Source organism: Callithrix jacchus, chromosome 12 (assembly GCF_049354715.1).
Source record: "Callithrix jacchus isolate 240 chromosome 12, calJac240_pri, whole genome shotgun sequence".
NCBI lineage: Eukaryota > Metazoa > Chordata > Mammalia > Primates > Cebidae > Callithrix > Callithrix jacchus.
Window position 1 is genome coordinate 8,743,657 of NC_133513.1, and position 21,602 is coordinate 8,765,258.

At 42.2% G+C, this 21,602-nt stretch overlaps 1 protein-coding gene and 1 long non-coding RNA gene across 2 annotated transcripts in view; both read left to right on the plus strand.

The window, feature by feature from the left end:
• The window catches only part of RBFOX1 (RNA binding fox-1 homolog 1), a 2,602,982-nt gene that overhangs the window by 1,385,259 nt on the left and 1,196,121 nt on the right, over window positions 1-21,602 (plus strand).
• LOC128929187 (uncharacterized) overlaps window positions 1-21,602 on the plus strand; it is a 66,689-nt gene continuing 45,087 nt past the window's right edge. Inside the window, exon 1 of the long non-coding RNA XR_008475230.2 lies at window positions 1-21,602. This exon is cut by the window's right edge and continues 13,293 nt beyond it. This is a non-coding gene — a long non-coding RNA (uncharacterized LOC128929187).

Sequence of the window (21,602 nt, forward strand, 5' to 3'; positions counted from 1 at the left end):
GCTACAGCAACCAGTGCACATGTATTTAATTATTCACTGCCTATTTTTATGTTACACAAGCTCAGTTTCTCCCCCTCCATTCTCTTTTCCTCAGTGGTGGCAATATGGATATTTAAGTTTATTACTTATTTTTCTATTTCTTCCCTTTTCCTGTAGTCTCCCTCTAGAGATGACAGTTACCTTAAACTTTCACCCACCAAGATGCCTCTTCAGTTTCTAACCAAAGACTCCGTATATATTTATCTCTAGGCTAACCACAAAACAGATATGTGTGATTCATACTTTTCATGTTAGTAGGAATGGGTATCCTATTCATAGCAGAGGTGATACCAGAATATTAATCACCAAATGCTTAGTAAATATTGATACGCAGATGATTTACACAAATTATCACAGGACCACAATCATCACAAGACTACAATCTACCTTTTGTATAAATGCAGCCCAAAAATCTTGGATTATAAAAGTACTTCCTTCTTTGGACTTCAGATAAATCTGTAGTATCCTCAAGAGTCTTTCAAAACTTGCACTGTCTCCAGCAAATCTTGTAGGAAGGAAAAAAATAGATATCGCTTTGCAATTTATGTTTCTACCAGCATGCAGTTGAGTAGATTCAATTGACGCCAAATGTTTTGCACATGCTAATTTGTGTCCCCTATTGTCCTCCCCTGTTGACTTCCAGTTAATGCATAATATGACGTGGGACATCCCTCATAAATTCCATATCATCAGAGTAATGTGGCTTTTAAATTAGCTCTGTCGCAAAAGGACGATGGGGGGCCCAGGAGGTTTTGTTTTTTTTTTTTTTTTTAATTTTCCTTCTGTTCTTGAAGTGTGATAAGTCTAATTATAGTTGGCAGCAAACAGCCGTGTTTCTTCAGCTAGTATGGCTTGTGAGGGCTGTTGGATTGCTATGATAGCTTCAGATTTGTATAGTAGTTTCTTAGACCCAACAACTCAAGATGGCTCCCAAGTGGGAGGAGTTCTAAAAGATTAAAGAGAGATGAACAACGCAGGAAGTCAGTGACATTGATCTGTCATGGCCAAGTACAGTGATGCATTCTTGTGGCTTATTTTGCTCATGGGAGTTAATTAACAATAACATTTTCAGAATATTAGAATAATTTGGAGAAGAGCATATGACATACCTAAATTATGTGTATACAAGATAATTTTTGTTTCTTCTAATACTCTGCTAATCTAAGGGGATTCCTCCCTGTCCGTTGTCTTTTCTGGGGGGAAGAAACCAAATGTATAGTCGTACGTACTATAGGAAGAACAGCTACAGCTCCTTTCGGCTCTGGTTTAGGAAACACGCTCTCATGAACTTTCCTTCTCCTTCTCCTTCTCCATACCAGGGCTTCTCACGCTTTCAGTGAGCACAGGGATCATTCTAGGAATCTTCCTACAATGCATATTCTGTTTAGTAGGTCTGGGGTGGAGCCTGAGTTGAGGCACTTCTAACAAGCTTCCCGGTGATGCTCCTGCCGCTGGTTCTTGGTCCATACGATGAACAGCAAGATTTTAGAGGGTGTTAAGCAGCAGAAGTGTATTTGCATGTGGATGTCTCTGCACTAGAATTGCATCGAGAGGAGAAATAAAACAGCTTACAATTCTGGGTGAATTGGGTAGGTATTCTTCTAGAATAGCTACCATAAATTGAGCCCTGCCTGTATTATTTAACACTAACGACAGTACAGAGAGGCACCGATGCTTATCTCTGTTCCACAGCTGAGGGGCTGTAAGCTTACAGACGTTTAGGGATGTGATCGAGTTGCAGAGCTAACATCCAGTGGAATTTGAACCCAGGCAGTTTGATTTCAGAGTCCACGCTGAAATGCCTGTACTGCTCGTGGACTGTTACCCTGAAATGCAGTTTATTTGTCTGGGGTGTAATGTCTGGAGGTTTTTGCATTTTCATCATTATAAACCTCTCGCAAATATTAATTGAGTACCTAAGGCCACTCCTTAAGGGTTTTCTCTTCTTTTATTTTATTATACTTTAAATTCCGGGGTATATATGCAGAACGTACAGGTTTGTTCCATAGCTATACATGTGCCTTGGTGGTTTGCTGCACCTGCCTACCCATGATGTACATTGGGTATTTCTCCTAATGCGATCCCTTCCCTAGACCCCCACCCCACGACAGGTCCCACTGTGAGATGTTCCCCTCCATGAGTCCATGTGTTCTCATTGTTCAGCTCCCACTTATGAGTGAGAACTTGGGATATTTGGTTTTCTGTTCTTGTGTTAGTTAGCTGACAAAGGTGGTTTCCAGCTTCACCCATGTCCCTGCAAAGGAGGTGAACTCATCCTTTTTAATGGCTGCATAGTATTCCATGGTGTATATGTGCCACATTTTCTTTATGGAGTCTACCATTGATGGGCATTTGGGTTGGTTCCAAGTCTTTGCTGTTGTGCACAGTGCTGCAATATGTTTTGTAGCAGATAAGAGAAGATACTGTGGTTCCAACTGAAGACCACCGCATAGCACTCACCGATAGCTGAAATTCAGGAAAGTACTTACACATCCAGAAGGGGTGATTTTCTTTATGTATAGAAAAAAATATACATTTAAATCATTATCTATAGTAATTAGCTGAATGGAAGAACTGGCCTAAAGAGCAGTATTTTCTTTCTTTCTTTTCTTTTCTTTTGTAAAAAGGATATGTTAGGAACACTATAGTGACTTGCAGGTTAGTTCTTTGTTTATATTTATACTTTCAAACTTTTTTTTATACAGGTAACATTCACATAATATGAAATGTGAGTTTTAAAGAGTGCAATTCAAGGCCATTCAGTAGATTCACAGTGCTGTGCAGTCATCACCTGCGATAAGCACAGAGAAAGATGCTCAACGCCATTCATCATTAGAGAAATGCAAATCAGGCCAGGCATGGTGGCTCACACCTGAAATCCCACCACTTTGGGAGGCCAAAACTCTTGAACACCAGAGTTTTATACCTGCCTGGACAACACAGGGAGACCTCATCTCTACAAAAAATAAAAATAAATGAGCTGAGAGTGATGGGACACATCTGTGGTCCCAGCTACTTAGGAGGTGAGGTGGGAGGATCATTTGAGCCTCAGAGGCTGAGGCTGCAGTGAGTGGTGATTGCACCACTCCCCTCTAGCCTGGGCAACAAGAAAGACACTATCTCAAAGAGAGAGAGAGCACACGAGAGAGAGAGAGAGAGAGAGAGAGAGAGAGAGAGAGAGAGAGAGACAGACAGAGAGAGAGAGAGCGTGCATTGCAAATCAAAGCCGCGAGGAGACGACATGTCACACCCACTAGGAGGGCAGCTGATATTAATAACAGAAGGTAACAGATGTTGTCCAGGGCGTGGAGAAACAGAAACTCTCAGGCCTTGCTGGTTGGAGTGCAAAATGGCACGGTAGCTGTAGAAAACACTTTGGAAGTTAAACCAAGATAAACACAGAATTCTCACTCACTCTTGACCACTGAATGCATTTGCCCTTTTCCAGCTCCTGTTTTTTCTCACGGCTTCTTCCAGGGCCTCTGTCTTGATTGCTAATCGGTGGTTCTTCGTCCTGTATCCATTTAGCAGCCACTGTGAAATGGTGCCATACTTACTACTTTAGATGCCAGGGATTATCTCCTCATTCCAATGATTTGACTGTTGTCTATTCTTAGCTGGTACCAGGTTGTAAAGTGGAAGGGTGATTGGTTGGTTGGTTGGCTTGTTGGTGTTTTTACGTCCAGATCCTATGTCATTCCAGTATTATTTTTACTGTCTCGTGTGGGGTAAAGTCCCTCTACATTGCTGTCTCTACAAGGCTAACTCCTTTGACCCCAGCAGAAAGAACAGTTGATGATATTTGGTGAAAAAAACAAAAAACAAGAAAAACCTATTCTGTGACTCTTCTTCTCCTTGGCAGGAAAGTCTCACTTGAATCACTGGGCAGAATAATAGAGGCAGATGGAGGTTTAAACCTTAATTCCACCACTTGGTGGTGTGTATAAGTGTGGGTCAGTCTTTCAGCTTCCCAGTGAGTCTGTTTCCCAAATAAATCATGGAGTAGCACTTATAGGAGCGGATAATGATGAAGTAAGGTAAGCAGGAAAGCATTTAGGGTAGCATCTGGCACACAGCAGCACTCCACATCAACCCTGGCTGTCACCGTATTATTATCACTGCTACCTCCGTCCTAGTTTTCACTCTACTGCATAGTTTGGGTCTGTTTGCACACTACACTTCTTTAAAACACACACATACTCTTGAGAATTATCTCGTTGTCTTCCTACAAGCTGTCTTTTTCCTTCTGCATGAACTTTTAAACCTTCTCCACTAAGACAAGGGAACTTTAAATGGTTTTCTTCACAGAGAACTAGCCTAAGGATGAACATAAATTAGCTGAGGGTGGTAGCCCACATCTGTAGTCCCAGCTACTTGGGAGGCTGAGGTGGGAGGACCACTTGAGCCTGGGAGGCTGAGGCTGCAGTGTGTGGTGATTGCGCCACTGCACTCTAGCCTGGGCAACGGAGCAAGACCCTATCTCAAAAAAAGAAAGAAAGAAAAGAAAAGAAAAAGAGAGAAAAATGCAATTCAGAACCACGAGATTTTGAAAAAATGAATAATGTCTTAAGAGAACGGAAACTTTATTACTCTCAGGCGTACACAGCCACAGCCACAGTTCAACAGTCTCTGTCCTGTGCAGGGCCTCAGGTGACTTGCTTTTGATGACACAGAGAAGCAGGTTGCCCTCTGTCAGTTGAAGAACCCATGTTTTCAGCATAATGCCCTGATGTCATATGTGGCTTGGGGAATCCTGCCTATGACTCTGAGGTCTGTTTTGTTAATGATGCTTCACCACTTTAACATTCTCGAAAGTAGGTTTTGGCCTTAGAATCTGTGAAATTCTCCCTCAGTTGTTGTTCTTTATTTGTAGATAACCGTGAGATCAGCTGGCTGGCTATAAAAAAAACTCAGTCTCTATCCGGAAATTTCAAGAATGCCAAATCTGTGATGTCTGCATTGATAAATTCTTATACAATGCTTTAAACAGACTCAGATTTTAAAATGTATTAAGTTACCTAACTACTCATTTAAAATAACTCTTTCAAAAGCCCGGCTTGTCTTACCCTAGCTGTAGTTTTTTTTTGCTAGTGAAACGACCAGTGGATTACTGTATCTCAGATTACATTCATTCTATTTCTATATTGTAAATCCATTGAAGGGTCGTTTCTCTGACTCCTTGGAGGAAATTCCTGCCCAGAGCCCCCCCACAAGACATTTCTACATTGTAAAGCAGCACCAAGAGGAAGCATGAGTGAATCAAGTTCTATAAAGAGGGATCCTAGGACAATGTTCCTTTTAGAGATGGAAAAGCTCTAAGATATTGCCAAGTAAAAGAAACCTCTCTTTCAGAGGTGGAAAATAACCTAAGTTTTCACACTGAGTTGGGAGTAGGACACAGGTGAGAACTCTTAAACTCTGCTCAGTAAGGGCTCTAGGTCTTCCTGTCTTAGGCTCTGAAGGGAAACAGACTGCAGTCTCTCCTGAAATAACCTGGGAGGGAACTTTGACATCAAGATATTCAACCTCCTACTTGTAGAGATAGGGGGCTCTGGCATTCGTCATTCATCTAACAGGTGTTTATGGAGCCCTTCACCAATGCCAGACACTCTCCTAAACAAGTTATGGCAGTGACCAACACTGAACCGTTCCCTGCTCACAGGGAGTTGGTCACAGTGCAGAGAGCAGACAGTGAATAGGTGAGTCAGTTATCTGCTGAGAAAGATGACATCAGTGTTATGTCAGGGTGACGTAGTGGTACCTGAGATAGGGCACAGTGAATGGAACATTTTTTCTAAGTGCAATGGAAAGTCATTGTAGAGTTTTAAATAGAGGAGGGCTAGGATATGCTTTATGTCTTAAAAACCTGTCTGACGCCTAGATGGAAATTTAATTGTGTAAAGAGCAAGAATATCACTTCTAGGCAAATGCTGTAGGTCAGAGAAAAGATGATGGAAGCTGCTAAGATGGTAGCCATGGTATCCACTTAGCTGGTACAGCTACGTGGATGGAGGATGGATGCTGGACATAAAGGTGAAGTCTGGACCCTAGAGTCAGTGGGAGAGGTAAGCGAAAAAGACTTACCAACAACTTTAACCGTTCAGCGTGAGCATCCGAAGAGATGTACCCAAAGAGAAGTTTGCATCAGGCTCTGTGCAGCAGCTAGAGTTCATTTTGATTTACACCTTTTTAAAATTTAATTTAATTTTTTTAATTAAAGATATCAGGTCTCTCTCTGTCACTGATGCTGGAGTGCAATAGAATGATTGTAGCTCACTGCAGCCCCAAACTCCAGGCTCCAGCATTCCTCCCACCTCAGCCTTTTGAGTAGCTGGGACTACAGGTGTGCACCACCATACCCAGATAATTTTTTTTTTTTTAGAGACAGGGTCTTGCTATGTTGCCCACTCTGGTCTCAAACTCCTGGCCTCAAGTAACCTTCCTGCATCTGCCTCTCAACGTCCTGGGATTACAGGTGTGAGCTAGCTTGTCCTCCCAACAGCTATTTAAAAAATAACGTTGAGATCTGTAAGCCACGCCTGACCAGAGGGTGGATACTTACCTATTTCTCGTATTTCTTGAGTAGCACCTCACATAGGGCTGAATTGTGGGGTGGACTGAATGCAGGGATAAGTGCAGGTGTACTGGACAGTTTCACCCTACGTGTGCTTTCCTCTGAGCCCAAGGACTGCAGCTGAGAAAAAATGTCTCGATGGGTAATTGCGTGATCCACTGCCCTGCGTGGGACCACAGTCTTAAGATGCCTGTTATGCCTTCGTGGGTGCCCCAGTTGTCTTCTTTTGTAAGACTGTAAACTTCATCAGCCTGGCCTTGACTTCCTCTGCATACAATAGTGGGAACCACACAATGCTGAGTCACAGTTACAAGGGGTGTCTGTCATCACAGGGCAGTATCACTCTGCTCCCAGGCACCCTGCTGTTTATCATCCCTCCTGTCTCCCTCTCCCTCCCCAGGGCCACGGTCTTCTTTGGCAGCGATCACATCCAAGCCAATTTCAATCAATAGTTTTGTACATTTCAAATGGAAATAAGCTCCGCGTTTAGCAGATGATGAGAGTTTCACTCAAAATGTGGCATATTTGTACCCCCTCCCTTAGGTCGAACATGTAAGTATTCTTGAGGAGGGGAGAAGATGCCCTAAGCTTAATGTTTAAAATCGTTAGGATGGCATCTCCTCCAGGCCACCTGTAGCTGTGAACTCAGTGTTATATATCGTGAACTCCAAGTTTCTCTTCAAAGAATCAGTGTGTCAATGTGCTCCACTCTCTTATTCTTTAATTCTCCACTTTAAAATTCAACTTCCTGGTTCTCTTTGCCCCCTTTGCCTCTAGTTTTGGTAAACAACTTTCCCACCAGTTCTAATCAGTAGTTCACATCTGTTCCCCTGGTCACCTGCTTTGACATGAGTCACCCCTGGTCACCTGCTCTGACCTGTTCCATAACTGTCCTTCCTGCCAAACTACCCACCCCACCAGTCTGGCTGGTACCTCTGCCCTCTTTACAATAGCCAATCAGAATTAGCTTAGACTGCGTGGTTCAACACTAGCCAGTAGGGGAACAACACAGCAGCAGGGGCTACCTGTGTCAGGAATAAAAAGCCCTTCCCCTCCCTTGTCCACGTGTCTGCTCACTGTTGCTCCATCTGTGAGATGCACCCTTCTACAGAGGTAAATTGCCTTGCTGAGAAAATTTACATTTGACTACTACTCGAGTACTATTACTCGAGTTTACGTATAACGTCAGTGACTCTGAAAATTTGAACAGCTGCCCCTCCTTAAGATTCGTTACTGCCTGTGACTTGACACAATGGAAGGGCAGGGACCCCTAAGACTCTGTGAACCTTTGTTGGGTTGGCATGAGCCAAGCCTGCCAGAAGAGACATTTTCTTTCTTGACTTTGACTTCTGGCTCGGCGTGGGAACCCATTTCTTTCCTCTCTGAGACCTTTCCTCTTGCGTGTTGGGCTTTGTACTTTTTATACCTTACTGTGGCTCTGACAAGGCCTTTACTGCTGCTTTGGGTTTTGTTGTTGTTGTGTTGTTTTCCACTTAGATGCCCATCTGGCCTGGATGATTTTCGCCTGGCTGGAAGGAGACACCTTGGCAGGTGAAGAGAGAGGAGAACCTGCAGGATTATGTGAAAATCTTTCGCTGAGGTTCACACAGAAGCATCTTAGAGGGAGTTAGAATCTCTTTCTCAAATCTTTATAAGACAAGTGTTCTGAAATGTCACCACAGAGTGTACACTGGGATAAGAAGTAACATCTTTCCAGCTACCCTGCATTGGGAAAGAAAATAAAAAAGAACCCAGGAAGGATAACAGAAGATAGAAAGTCCATCTTGATATTTGGGGGACAAAAAAATACAAGGACATTTTTCTTTTAAATCCAAGAAAGTATAAAGAGGAGAGATGTTGAAAAGCACCTTGTCTCTGATTTCTCATCTTTGCCCAATACAAACAAGTACCTGAGATGTTCTTCTGGGCATCGTAGAGTATTTGATTCAGCCCCATAACCATGATGGTGCTCATTCTGGGGACAAAAGGCCCTTTGAACAGGCATTCGTTTTATGGTACTTGGACCACACTTTTCCGGGAAAGAAGTACTTCTGGGCCACCACAGGTGTGGTTGCAAGAAACTAACCTCAGAACTTAGAATGGATTCAAATCAAGCATATCTAGATCATAGCAGAAGCATCACCAGTGGTAGAACAACATCTTTTCCCCCTCTTCCAGGGAACACCTGGCAAACATTTGCACCTATATCCTCAGCTTCCCTGTCTAGCTTTGGTGAATGGGTATTCTGGGAGACACTGTAATTTACTGTTTCGTAGGATCTCATAGGAGTTTTTTCGTGTGAATTCAGCTCTGAACTTTTCATGATCAATGATAAGCAACTCTTCATATTGTTTTCTCTTGGCCTTCGATCTTGTGGATCCAAACACTCTTTTTATTAACTTCATGGTTCTATATAAGAGATTTTAGAAATGATAATACTCCTCTCTCACAGATACTGTGAGAATTGAGTGATCCTGAGCACATAGATTTGTCAGCACAGGGCACCCACTACCAATGATATTATGATGGGACTTGATCCAACTTGGAATCTGTTACCTATGCCCAGTAGCATTGTTTGCATGTGTCTGCTTTTTATGATTATTAAGAGTTTATTTTTTTATGGAGGATGAGGGAAAGGGTGATTAAGCATAGGTTATTTGGTTTAAACTAATGAATCTTTTTTTTTAGTAGGCTGACCATCTGTCAGGGAAGTGGCAGAAGGCATTGCAATAGGACTGAGTGGAATTAAATTAAGAGATAAAAGTAATAATAATGGCTTGCCTCCAAATGATTCTAAAAATCTGCACAGTTTTCCCAGTGCCATTTTTGCCACGTTAATCCAAGCTACCTGCATCTGGACCGCAAGCTTCCTAACTGGTCTCCCTCTATCCTTTGTCTTCAGATCCAGTCTTTTTGTAATAGATTGGTCCTTTTAATATTCAAATCAGGTTATCGTTCCCCAACTTTCCCCACTTCCTAGCCTTGAATACTGACACAAGAACAGGAAGCCAAACACCGTATGTTCTCACTCATAGGTGGGTGTTGAACAAGAGAACACGTGGACTGAGGGAGAGGAGCATCACACACTGGGGCAGTTGGCGGGGGTTAGGGGAGAGACAGTGGGGGGTGGGGGAAAGGGGAGAGGGTGGGATAACACGGGGAGAAATGCCAGATAACATATGCACCTAAAATAAACGAAAGAAATAAAAAGAAAAGGGGGAAAAAAGAAACATTTACCAAAAAAACCCAAATGTAAAATAAAAATGGATAGCTTGGCCTGTCATCCCAGTTTCATCTGGCCTCTTGCCTTTCTCTCTGACCCCTCTCTCCCTCTCTTTCTCTCCAGGCCTTTATTCCTAGGGCTCTCAACACACTGGCCTCCATGGCTGTTTTGTTGCAGCCTTGGAGACGTGTGCCTCTTCTTCTGCCAGAGGGTGCCTCCTGTCACGATCATTTGGCAAGGTCTGCTCTTGTGTCACATCTCAGTTTAGACTCGAAAGAGAGGCAATTTCAAACCCTCCAGTAACTACTTGCCACCCGAAAGATCTCACTGTGCTAACTGCAGATTTATTGGAGTGGCGTTTGCTGAGTTGCTCACCGTGGAGTCCCCAGAACCCACCTTAGTGGCACTGCTGAATGAAATGTGCCTCAAACTACAAAGGGCTTATGATGTGCATTTTCCCGCTTGGGGCTCATGGCATCTTTGTGAGGAAGGCGTTACTGGACAGCCTCAAAGTTGTGGGAGAGGAGTCTAAAGCCTGCTGTGGCAAAAACTTGGAAATGGAAGAATAGGGGCTGAATCCCAGGGTTCTGATGCCGAGCCTAAAGCTCTTTCAGCTTGAGTGCTGTACATGCTAGACAGCATCTGCATACTGTTGTCTAAAACAGAGATATCCAGTGTTTTGCCTTCTCTGGGCCATGTTGGGAGAAGAAGAATTGTCTCGGGGTCTACGTAAAATTCACTAACACTGACAATAGCTGATGAGCAATAAATAAATTCACAGAAAAATATTTTAATGTTTTAAGAAAGTTTATGGATTTGTGTTAGGCTGCATTCAAAGGCATCCTGGGTTACATGTGAACTATGTGCTGTGGGTTGAACAAGCTTGGTCTAAAATCCTATTAATTATTATTTGTCGAAGTAGGGTCATCACTCAGGAAGCTTTTGAAGAAGTATTCTTATGGCACACATATCACCTGCCAGAGTTTGTCCCAAGGATGTTCTAAGCCTTTTCTCGTCTAAGCTGTACAAAGACCTTGTAAGGTAGTGTATTAGTTAGTATCACAAACTGGGTGGTTAAAAACAATGACAGAAGTGTATGTCGTTACTCTTCTGGGGCAAGGAGCCCAAAATTAAGGTGTCACCTGGGTCTTGCTCCCTCTGAAACCCGGAGGGGAATTCTGCCTTGCTTCTTTTGACTTCTGGTTTGGTGGTAATCTCTTTCATACTGTGATTGGCAGCTCTGTAGCACCTCCGTCTGTGGCCATTGTCATGTGGCATTCTCTTTGGGGATTTTTCACATCATCTTCATGTCTGCGTCTGTCTCTGTGTACACATTTCTCCTCCTTATAAGGACAGGCCCACCCTATTGACCTCATCTTTGATTACTTTTTGTAGACTGTATTTGCAAATAAGGTGGCATGACCGGGTACCTGAGGTTAGGGGTTTATCTATCTTTTGGAGGGGACATGACTTAACCCATAGCAGATACCCATCCTCCATTTTTACAAACGGGGTCGGCTGGGTGCAGGGGCTTACGCCTGAATCCCAGCACTTTGGGAGGCCAAGGAGGGCAGATTACCAGGTCGAGAGATTGAGACCAGTCTGCCAACATAGAGAAACCCTGTCTCTACTAAAAGTACAAAAAATTAGCTGGGCAGTCACCTGTAATCCCAGTTATTCAGGAGGCTGAAGCAGGAGAAACGTGTAAACCTGGGAGGCGGAGGTTGCAGTGAGCCAAGATTGCACCATTGCACTCCAGCCCCAGTGACAGAGAGAGACCTCATCTCAAAAAAAAAAAAAAAAAGAAAAAAAAAGTTGGGGGCGGGTCACAGGTTCCATAACATGCCCAAAGATTCTCAACTTGCAATTGGCAATGACAAGCTCAAATACAGATCATGCCTCCTAAGTCCATGCTTGGTTTGTAGACCAGACAGTTTTCAGACTCTTAAATCAAAGCTTGGTCTGTAGATTAAATTAACTTTCAAAAAGTGAAGTGGGACCCTTTTTCTTGACTCAAAGTGAGCTTAGACACTGGAGGCAGAATTTTAAAGTGCCTGAGTGCTGTATCATCACTGGCTTTGCCTGCTGAAGCAGAAATGTGTTCTTCTCCTGCCCGACTATGCCGCATTGAGAATAAAGTATCTGGTATTCTTTTACTTAAGAGGCAAGCCATTCTTCAATTTAATTGGTGGGAAAAAGTTTATTATAAAGTACTTTTCCCCCAGAATAGTTCCCTAAAGTTGGATAGAGTGTCTGTTTTTTCTCCCTCCTCTTTCTTCCCAGGAATCATTACCAGCGCTGGCTGATGATTTATAACCACATTCCCAGCGAATTCCACTGTTGTTAATGACTACTTATTTTCTATACAAATGATTTTTGCTCTCCTTCCTGAGGATAATTAACTAAGAAACTGGTCATAAATTACTGATAATGATCAGTTCGTCAGAGATGATTGTCAACTGGTGCCATCTTCCATAGTAACTAGATAAAGTATCTTTAATTGCTGATAACAGAACAGACAAATTGTGGTTATTTTTTTCTTTTCTGTTTTTTTTTTGTTGTTGTTATTGAGATAGTCATGAAATCTTCTTCCTGGAAGTCAGGCAGAATGAGACCTTTTTTTCTCTCTCTCTCCTGAGGGAGGGGAAAAGGAAGAAATAGTCATGATTTACAGACTTCTAGAAATATAATAAATGTGACCACTTTTTGAAGTTTCAAATAAGAAAGCTGATCTTTCTAAAGCAGAGATCAGAGAAAATCTGCTCTGAGATACATTTCATTTAGACCGGGGTCCTTTCTGGTCATGTTTGATTTTTTTTTCCCTCAAAATCATGTCTTTCATATTTGCATCTAAACCTTGGCCTTCAAATGGGACTTGTTTGAACTCTGGAAAGGAATGGTATTCAATTTACAGGGTTCCTCACAGTTAGGATGCTGATTAAACCCCAGACTGCAAGCAAGACCCTTAGCTGGGAAAGAAAGAGAAGAGCTATGGCAAGGCATGTACCCTGAAAGTCTCTTTAATCATAGCCCTTATTCTGTTTTCTTATTGGCAAGCTCAGACTATTCACTGGAGTAAAAATTACAGGACTTAGTAGTAACTTCAGTTCTGTGAAGGGTACACATATTTTACATAGTAAAGAGCGGTTCACATTTAACCCAGTTAAATGTGTCACTTTACTGACATGCCTTGAATATTGAGAGTCTTGGATGCTGCAGTCCTTTATTCATAATCTCCATCCGTCTTGTAAACTTTGGCTTTGTTTTGCTAGATGTCAGCAACTGTCATACAAGCTATGGTGTCCGAGATCATTTGAATAATTTAGGCAGCTTAGAAAATAATGTGGTGCTTAAAAGAACAGAAATGACGGCCGGGCGCGGTGGCTCACGTCTGTAATCCCAGCACTTTGGGAGGCCGAGGCGGGTGGATCACAAGGTCAAGAGATCGAGACCATCCTGGTCAACATGGTGAAACCCCGTCTCTACTAAAAATACAAAAAATTAGCTGGGCACGGTGGCGCGTCCCTGTAATCCCAGCTACTCAGGAGGCTGAGGCAGGAGAATTGCCTGAACCCAGGATGTGGAGGTTGCAGTGAGCCGCGATCGGGCCATTGCACTCCCACCTGGGTAACAAGAGCGAAACTCCGTCTCAAAAAAAAAAAAAAAAAGAACAGAAATGAGAATTCCAAAGGCCGGGGTCTCAATACCAAATTGTTTGGGGGTATGTAGTGTCCCTTTGGACTTTCTAGGTTTTGTTATGAGAAACGAAGCTACAGCCAGCATAGAGTTAGAATGTATGAACTTACAAGGATTTTTACAACTGATTTCATCAAAATTTCTTTAGTTCCAAGTTAAAAAAAAAAAAGTAAGTTTCAAATAAGCTCTCCAGGTAGTCACAGAGATGAGAAAGATACAAATAAAACATAAATAAAGTTTCAATTAAAATTAAGAAAATAAAAAGAATTAGATTATAGAACCAGGAAGCACAAAGGGTAGACTTCAGGTTCAACCCAGTCAGAAGATTTCACAATGTCACGAGAACTGTGATTCTCCCAGATGTGCCTCCCCTCTTGGTACCAGGCACCACTAAAAGTTCTTACACACATAGTCTCTGAGAAGTTAGCATCCTTGGCTGGTGCAGTGGCTCACACCTGTAATCCTAGCACTTTGGAAGGCCCATGTGGGCAGATCACTTGAAGTCAGGAGTTCGAGACCAGCCTGGCCAACACGGTGAAACCCCGTCTCCCCTAAAAGTACAAGAATGAACTAGGCATGGTGGTGGTGCCTGTAATCCCACTTAGTCAGGAGGCTGAGGCAGGAGATTCACTTGAACCTAGGAGGTGAAGTTTGCAGTGAGCTGAGATCATGCCACTGCACTCAAGCCTGGGCAGCAGAGCACGACTCTGTCTCAAGAAGAAAAAACAAGAAGTTGGTATCCTGCTGGGGATACTGCCAAAAATTCTAGGGAAGGCTCTGATTGGCTAATTTCAGTCATGTGCATACTTCTCAGTAAATCCCTAGATGATAAGGCTGGAGTTTTCTGAGTGGCTGGTCTTGAACCTCATCACCTATGGAGTAAGTTGGGGGTGAAGGGAATACAGCTCTAGCTACATGAAATATACAGATGTAGAATGGGGCAAGGGTGGTTCTCCAAAGTAAAATATTTTAGATGAAGCCAAAAACAAAAGAAAACACAAGCTCACTAGTAGACAGACCGTCTCATAGACCCTTGCATAGTTTAACCACTGTCCAGCTCGGTTTGCTCTGCTACCGGTTCACAAATGCTTTCCTTGGCTGGTTTTGCTTTTGCACTGGATTTTGTAACACTTTTTGAGCATTGTCTAAGAGGGGCGACAGTTTCAAGTCCACCCATTGGAGAAGTGGACACCATTCCATACTTCATGACTAAATCTGAAATGCTGTTCACTTGTGCTTCCAGCTGAAACATTTTTCTTTTCATTCTTCCTGGAGTCCCTCTCCATCCTCCCACCCCTCCCTGTTCTCCATGGTACACTTCTCTTTTTGGGTGAGGGGGACAGAGGTCTCACTCTGTCACCCAGGCTGCAGTGCAGTAGCATGATCTCAGTTCCTGCAACCTCTGCCTCCCGAGTTCAAAAATTCTCCTGCCTTGGCTTCCCAAATAGCTGGGACTACAGGTGTAAGGCACTAGGCCCGGCTAATTTTTGTATTTTCAGTAGAGACAAGGTTTCAGCGCGTTGGCCATGCTGGTCTCCAACTCGTGGCCTCAAGCAACCTGCCCATCTAGGCTCCCAAAGTGCTGGGATTATAGGTGCCTGCCACCATGCCCAGCTAATTTTTGTGTTTTCAGTAGAGATGGGATTTCATCATGTTGCCCAGGCTGGTCTTGAACTCCTGACCTCAAGTGATCCACCTGCGTCAGCCTCCCAAATTTCTGGAATTATAGGCATGAGCCACTGTGCCTGGCCTTCGCCGTACAGTTCTAATTCTGGGCTTCTTCCTAAACTTTTCCCAGCATGAGCAAAAATCAGTGTATTATTCTGCATCCCAATTGAAATTGTTTTTTCTTCTTACAATACTTAGGATGTACCTACGTGAATTTTAGTTTGTAAGAATTCATGCCTTTCCTGAGACACAGAGTACTGTTCTGTGATTCTTTCTTCAGCACTTTACATTCATGAGAACAATGCCTGGCACTAAATAGATATTTCATTCTGGTGAGTTCTTCCCAGACAAGACTAAAGGAAGGAGTGAATACTTGGGTGACTCAGGTTATCCTTTGGGTCTGGCTGTGTTCACTTATGGGAATATGAGTGTGGACATTAATGGTTTGGAGGAGCACAGGAAAACAGTCTCATCACCTATGGAGTAAGGTGGGAATGAAGGGAATACAGCTCTAACTAACAAATCACACAGCCACATGTGTACCTATGGAACGATTTTGCATGTTCTTCACATGTACCCCAAAACTTAAAATGCAATAAAAATAAATAAATGAATGGAATATACAGATGTAGAATCAGCAAGGGTGGTTTGCAGAGGCAGAGATGGATTTTGTTTCTCTTGGGGGCCCTAGGAATTCTACCCACACCTGGACCCATTTTACATGATAATGCCTCCAAGTTTTGGGTTACAGAGCTCAACTCTCTGAGATTAACACAAAGCAAGGGACTTCCCTGTACATCACACAGAACTAGCCCAACTCAGGATAAGCAGTTTCTCATTAATGCCACAAATGTTCTGTAGCATCTGTTAAGTGTTGGACACACGGAATCAGTGAGTATGTATGTGACTGCTGCCCTCATGGCTGGAGCTTTGCTGCTGGGATGGTCCAGTCTGAGGCTGCCTTTTACTACCAGGGGGATCTCAGACTAGTTGTTTAACAACTCTATGCCTAAATTTTCCTCCCTGTAAAATGGGAATAAACAGCTACTTCACAGAGCTGTTGTGAAGACTAAATGATTTTACATGCCTAGCACAAGTAACCATTTAGCAAATGATAGCTGTTCCTTGTAGCTGTTGGCAGATGAAGACTGCAGGCTGGTAGTACACACATTCATCAAATGATCATATTTAAAATGTAAATTATGATATAATTGATCTGAAGAGGAGGTGCTTGGTGTTAAGTACACTTAAAATGTGGAATTCTGTAAAAGTTTTCCTGGTAATACATGACTAATATAGCTACAGATAAGACCATTCATAGATTAGAGCCAAAACCAATAATGTAACCAATTTCGATGATTGATAATAAGACAGCAGTTGTGGACAGCTGAGATGGTCCTTTTCCGACCAGGATGTCAAAGCTACTGTGATTATTACATGAGTTACATTTCATTTGCCAAGATGGTTCTTCCCTCTCAATGAGTTGGTTATTTCAGAGTGGGAAAAGCCTTCAGCTCAGTGTCCTTCAGGATGCAGTCTGCTCTTTACATTTCTGAGAGTCATTTGGATTTCAGAAGGATTTGCCTCTCATCTTCCAGTCAGATCCTATTACCAGTCAATTCAGAACATCCACCAGTTCAGCAAGAGAGGAAAGGATGGATTTTCATGGCTTCCACCTTTGCTTGGTAACAGATTATGCTTTAGAAATCGCTCTGTGACTTCCTGCTTCTTGCTGGCACGATCATGTTCCTGTATGTGGCTAAGTTGTGCCCACATTTTTAATAGTTGGAACATACCGAGTAAATAGCCACACCTTTGAAAGTTCTACTTTAAGTTGAATTAGACAAGTGAATGAAGAAATAATTAAAGTATTTGAAGGAAGGAAGCCCTTTGTCTTTAAAAAAGAGAGAGAATAATATCAGGGAACCAATCAGACTAGTGAATCAGAGCCCAGTTTTGGGGTCTGAGAGACTCAGGGTGGAATTGCTAGGAGACCTTGAGCTAGTCTCTCTAGTTGTTGAAAACTGAGTAATATCATCTACAAAATGGAATAATAATGCCTGATTCATGGATTTGTACTGAAGACTGAAGAAGATACTAGCTGCAAAGTATTCAGATGTTTACCTAGAGTGTGTTAACTGCTGAATAAATGTGAGCCATCACCCCAGTGTTGTGTGCGTTGATGACGATGGTAAACAAGAATGCTTGAGGAGATTTCATTCGTCATTCTTTTACCTTCTGAATTTTGGAGCCCTTGGAAAGGGGAAAAATAAACACAATTTTTACCTTCCTTTTGTTGCAGAAATGTGTAATTATGTGATATATACATATACATATGTGTGTACATTTTATACAAAAAATTATATAGAACATGTACATGTATATGTATATGGATACACATACAACTCTTTGTAGTATGTATCACTGTATTATGTGTGAGATATATATTATAAATATATAGTATAGAGTATGTCTGGTAGTATATTCTGTTGTGTGATATACATAATATAAAATATATTGTCTCTTATTAGATTACATATATTCCCGGTATCTATGTTACAATCATTTCTAATTTTTTAAAAATGTATTTATCTAAAGAAGAAGCATCAGCTACCCCCTGCAAGTTCTCGGAGGGTTGGTTTTTATCATTATTTGTTTTGACACTTGAGTGGCAGCAACTTCCAGTTACAGCCAGAGTCTTAGTGCGTAATCCCGTGGAAATGTCCCTAGGTAACAGGATGTGCCCACTGCTCATGGAAGTCAGTTCTGTTAAATAGGGAGGATTTTATCTGTCTGAATAAATATTTCTGGGTCTCTTCTCACTCTATGGATTTGAAATGTGAATAGGCAAGAAGGGTCAACACTATAAATCAGCAGTTTCCATGAAGTCACCACCGATTTAGAGCAGACAGCAGCTTTTGGGTTGAAATAAAGATCACGAAGTGCAGACGTAGGCAGCAAATGCTGGGGATAATGTGTGGAGTTTATGGGACTATCGAGTGAATGTTTATCAAGGATTGATAGGAAGGAGAGTGCTCTTTTGGAGATAATTTAGCTAATCGATAATTGGCAAGGGAAACATGGAAATACTTGGTGGAAATTGATGCGGCCACAGCAATCCACACAAGTACCTGCACCTCAAACCTACCATTCCAACATCCAATGTGTCACTAAGTCTGTCTAATCACATTTTACTCATCTTTGTGCTACTCTTAAGTTGCCACGGGGGTGAGAGTAGACACGGTGGGAATGAATGATGTCTCCAAGGACCGGATGGTAGAAAAGGAAGGTGGATTTGTTTTAAGGAAGGGCCGCTTTTGAGAATGGTTGGGAGAATGGAGGAGAGAAGGACAGCAAAAAGTGACAGGAGAAGTGGCAGGTGAACCAGGCAGGGACAGTTTCCTAAAGGGTAGAAGGAATTTCACAGAGACAGCAACCATGGATGGTGCCACATCCTGTAATGAATTTGAGGCTGAACAAGAGTCATTGGATTTATCTTCCAGTGAGTCAGTTTTTTTATGTTTTGCCCAACTTTTTACCTAAATCATTCCCCACAATTAAGTGTGAGTTCCCAGAGAGCAGGTACCAGGGTTTATTCATTATGAAAGCCCCAGGATCTGGCAGACATATTAGGGATGAATAAATGTGTTTTGAAAGTATAAAGGAATGAATGAATGGATAAATAAGTGCTGACCTTCATAACAGTTTAATATCCGTACAAAGTGAAAATACCAAAGTGTTAAATAATTAGAAATTGGCAAAATGGGGCACAAGAAATCATTTTAGATACATGGTAGCTCTAGGGGATTAAGAAATAGTATCCCTTTATGTCCCTATTGAGTAAGAACCAACTGAGAAAGAAGCTGGACAGGAAGGCAAAAGGAAGTAAACAATCTTCTTTCATTTAGCCCAGTGTTTTTAACTTTCTGATCCCATCCCCCTGAAGTGTTTGGAACAGGCAAATCTATATAGATGCAAAGTAGATTAGTCACCACCTAGAGATGGAGAGTGAGCTGCGGATGTGCACCAGGGTTTTCTCCTGGGGTAACAAAAAATGTTCTAAAATTAAATTGTGAGGATAATGGCACCACTGTGTGAATATACTAAAAACTACTGAGTTGTATACCTTGAATTGGTGAATTTTATGGTTTCTGAACTCTATGTCAATAAAACTTAAAACAAAAAGGTATCTGCATATTAATCAAATAAACTGAAATTTAAAGATATGGCCAAGTGGGCTTGCTTATGCTCTCCTGATCTGTGCCGACTTGCCCATCAGTCACTGACACTGTGGAAACCTTCAGGCAATCCCCTGGCCTCCAGTCCACACACACACACACACACACACACACACACACACGCTCAGGAATTGTGCATTTTCCGCTAATGGGTTAATTTGACATAGGACTAAGGGACTAGCCTGAGTATGTCCAGGTTCTTTTCCCAAGGTCACCAATTTGATAAACTGTTCCTTCTTGTGCATGGAGGAATGAGAAGCTCAGGAGAGGCCCAGAATATTATGCTAGAAAAATTCTTGCACATGGAAACACAGGGCAGGAGGATAAGTGGGTGCCTCTATTCTTGTGTCACATACATTTTATGTCCAGTTGTGTCTGTGTTTCTATCAAAAATGCTCTTTTTTTTATTGTACTTTAGGTTCTGGGGTACATGTGCAGATCATGCAGGATTGTTGCATAGGTACACACATGGCAATGTGGTTTGCTACCTCCATCCCCCTTCACCTACAGGTGGCATTTCTCCCCATGTTATCCCTCCCCGACCTCCCCCCCACCCACTGTCCCTCCTTTGCCCCCCCAACAGACCCAAGTGTGTGATGCTCCGCTCCCTGTGTCCATGTGTTCTTGTTGTTCAACACCCAACTGTGAGTGAGAATATGCGGTGTTTGATTTTCTGTTCTTGTGTCAGTTTGCTGAGAATTACAGTTTCCAGATTTGGAAGTCCTAGACAAGAGAATATTCCCTGCATTCCATATCAAGTGAGATCAAAGCATACTAAGGTCTTCTCTTTCGTTAATTTCCTTTTACCCAAATCCTATCCATTGGACATAATCTGTAGTTATGAAACCCATCAATTCAGGGAGTATGGTCATGAGAAAGCTTGATGAAATGTGGCTTTGGACTGTACAGTAGTCAGAAGTCTAATTCGTCGTGTATTGAAAGACACCATTCCATCCATTGTGTGTTTGTGTTTATTTAGGTAGACACTTGCATGTAGTTGCACTGACATTTAGGCAGACTTGCCCATTCTAGACATTTTCTCACTATTAAATGCACATGGCTAGCACAGTGTCGGGTTATTGGTCAATTCTCGTTAAATATTGGCTGCATAAGGGATTGGGGTCACAGGCATTTGGAATATAGGAGGAGTGACTTCACACCACAAGAGTACCAAGGCTTTGGGGAATTCCTGCAGGCTGTGCCACTGGCTGACAGCTTGAGGCACCTCTACCCCAACACCTTTTGGACTTACAGGATGAACGATCCAAGAATGTTGATTGGCGCCTTGATTATTTTCTGTTGTCCCACTCTGTTACCTGTATTGTGTGACAGCAAGATCCATTCCAAGGCTCTCGGCAGTGATCACTGTCCTATCACCCTATACCTAGCATTGTGACACCACCCCTAAATCACTTGGAGCCTGGGAAATTAGCCCCCTAAACTAACATTCCTTCTTTTAACACTCTGAAGCGAAATCTGCATTGTATTTCTCATCTATAAAAATAGGAATCCTCCAGCCAGGCTCCTGTAGCAGACTTAGATTTCGTTTAAGCTCAAGATTTTTTTTGAGGGTTTCTTTTTAAAAAAAAAAAAATTAAACAAAGGCTACTAGTGACTTTGTTTGAATTATCCACATGAAAATAAAAAGCCATAGTTTCAAAAAAAAAAAAAAAAAGGCATTACCGGATGAAACAGGTTCTTTATTGGAACCAACTACATTTTTTTGTCCTTCTTAATATTAGTCTGTCTTTGAGGCACCAGAGTATTTTGAGACTAGTGAAACTCCCCTGGCCTTCAGAATTATAATTTAAATCTTTTATCCCTCCAGAACTCAGGACATTTAATTTATCATGATTCATAAAAGACCAGTAATAAACCCTGTCTTTATTTAAACGTGGGCGGCATTGACTTCCCGCTGTAGGAATTGGGTGTTCTTTATCAACGTCTCTCCATCTACTTATCAGGGATCCTGCATGTGTACAAAAAGCCATCTTTGTCAGTCAGAGGGAGATTTTATTAACTAAAGGTTCATTTGTTCTTCAAGTGACACTATCTCTTTGGAATTACCAGATGTTGTTCAAACTGTACTGGCTCTCCTTTTATTCTGATGAAGGCAAATGAATGTGGTGAATAAATATCGGGCCCTGTCCTCGGTCATCTTAAA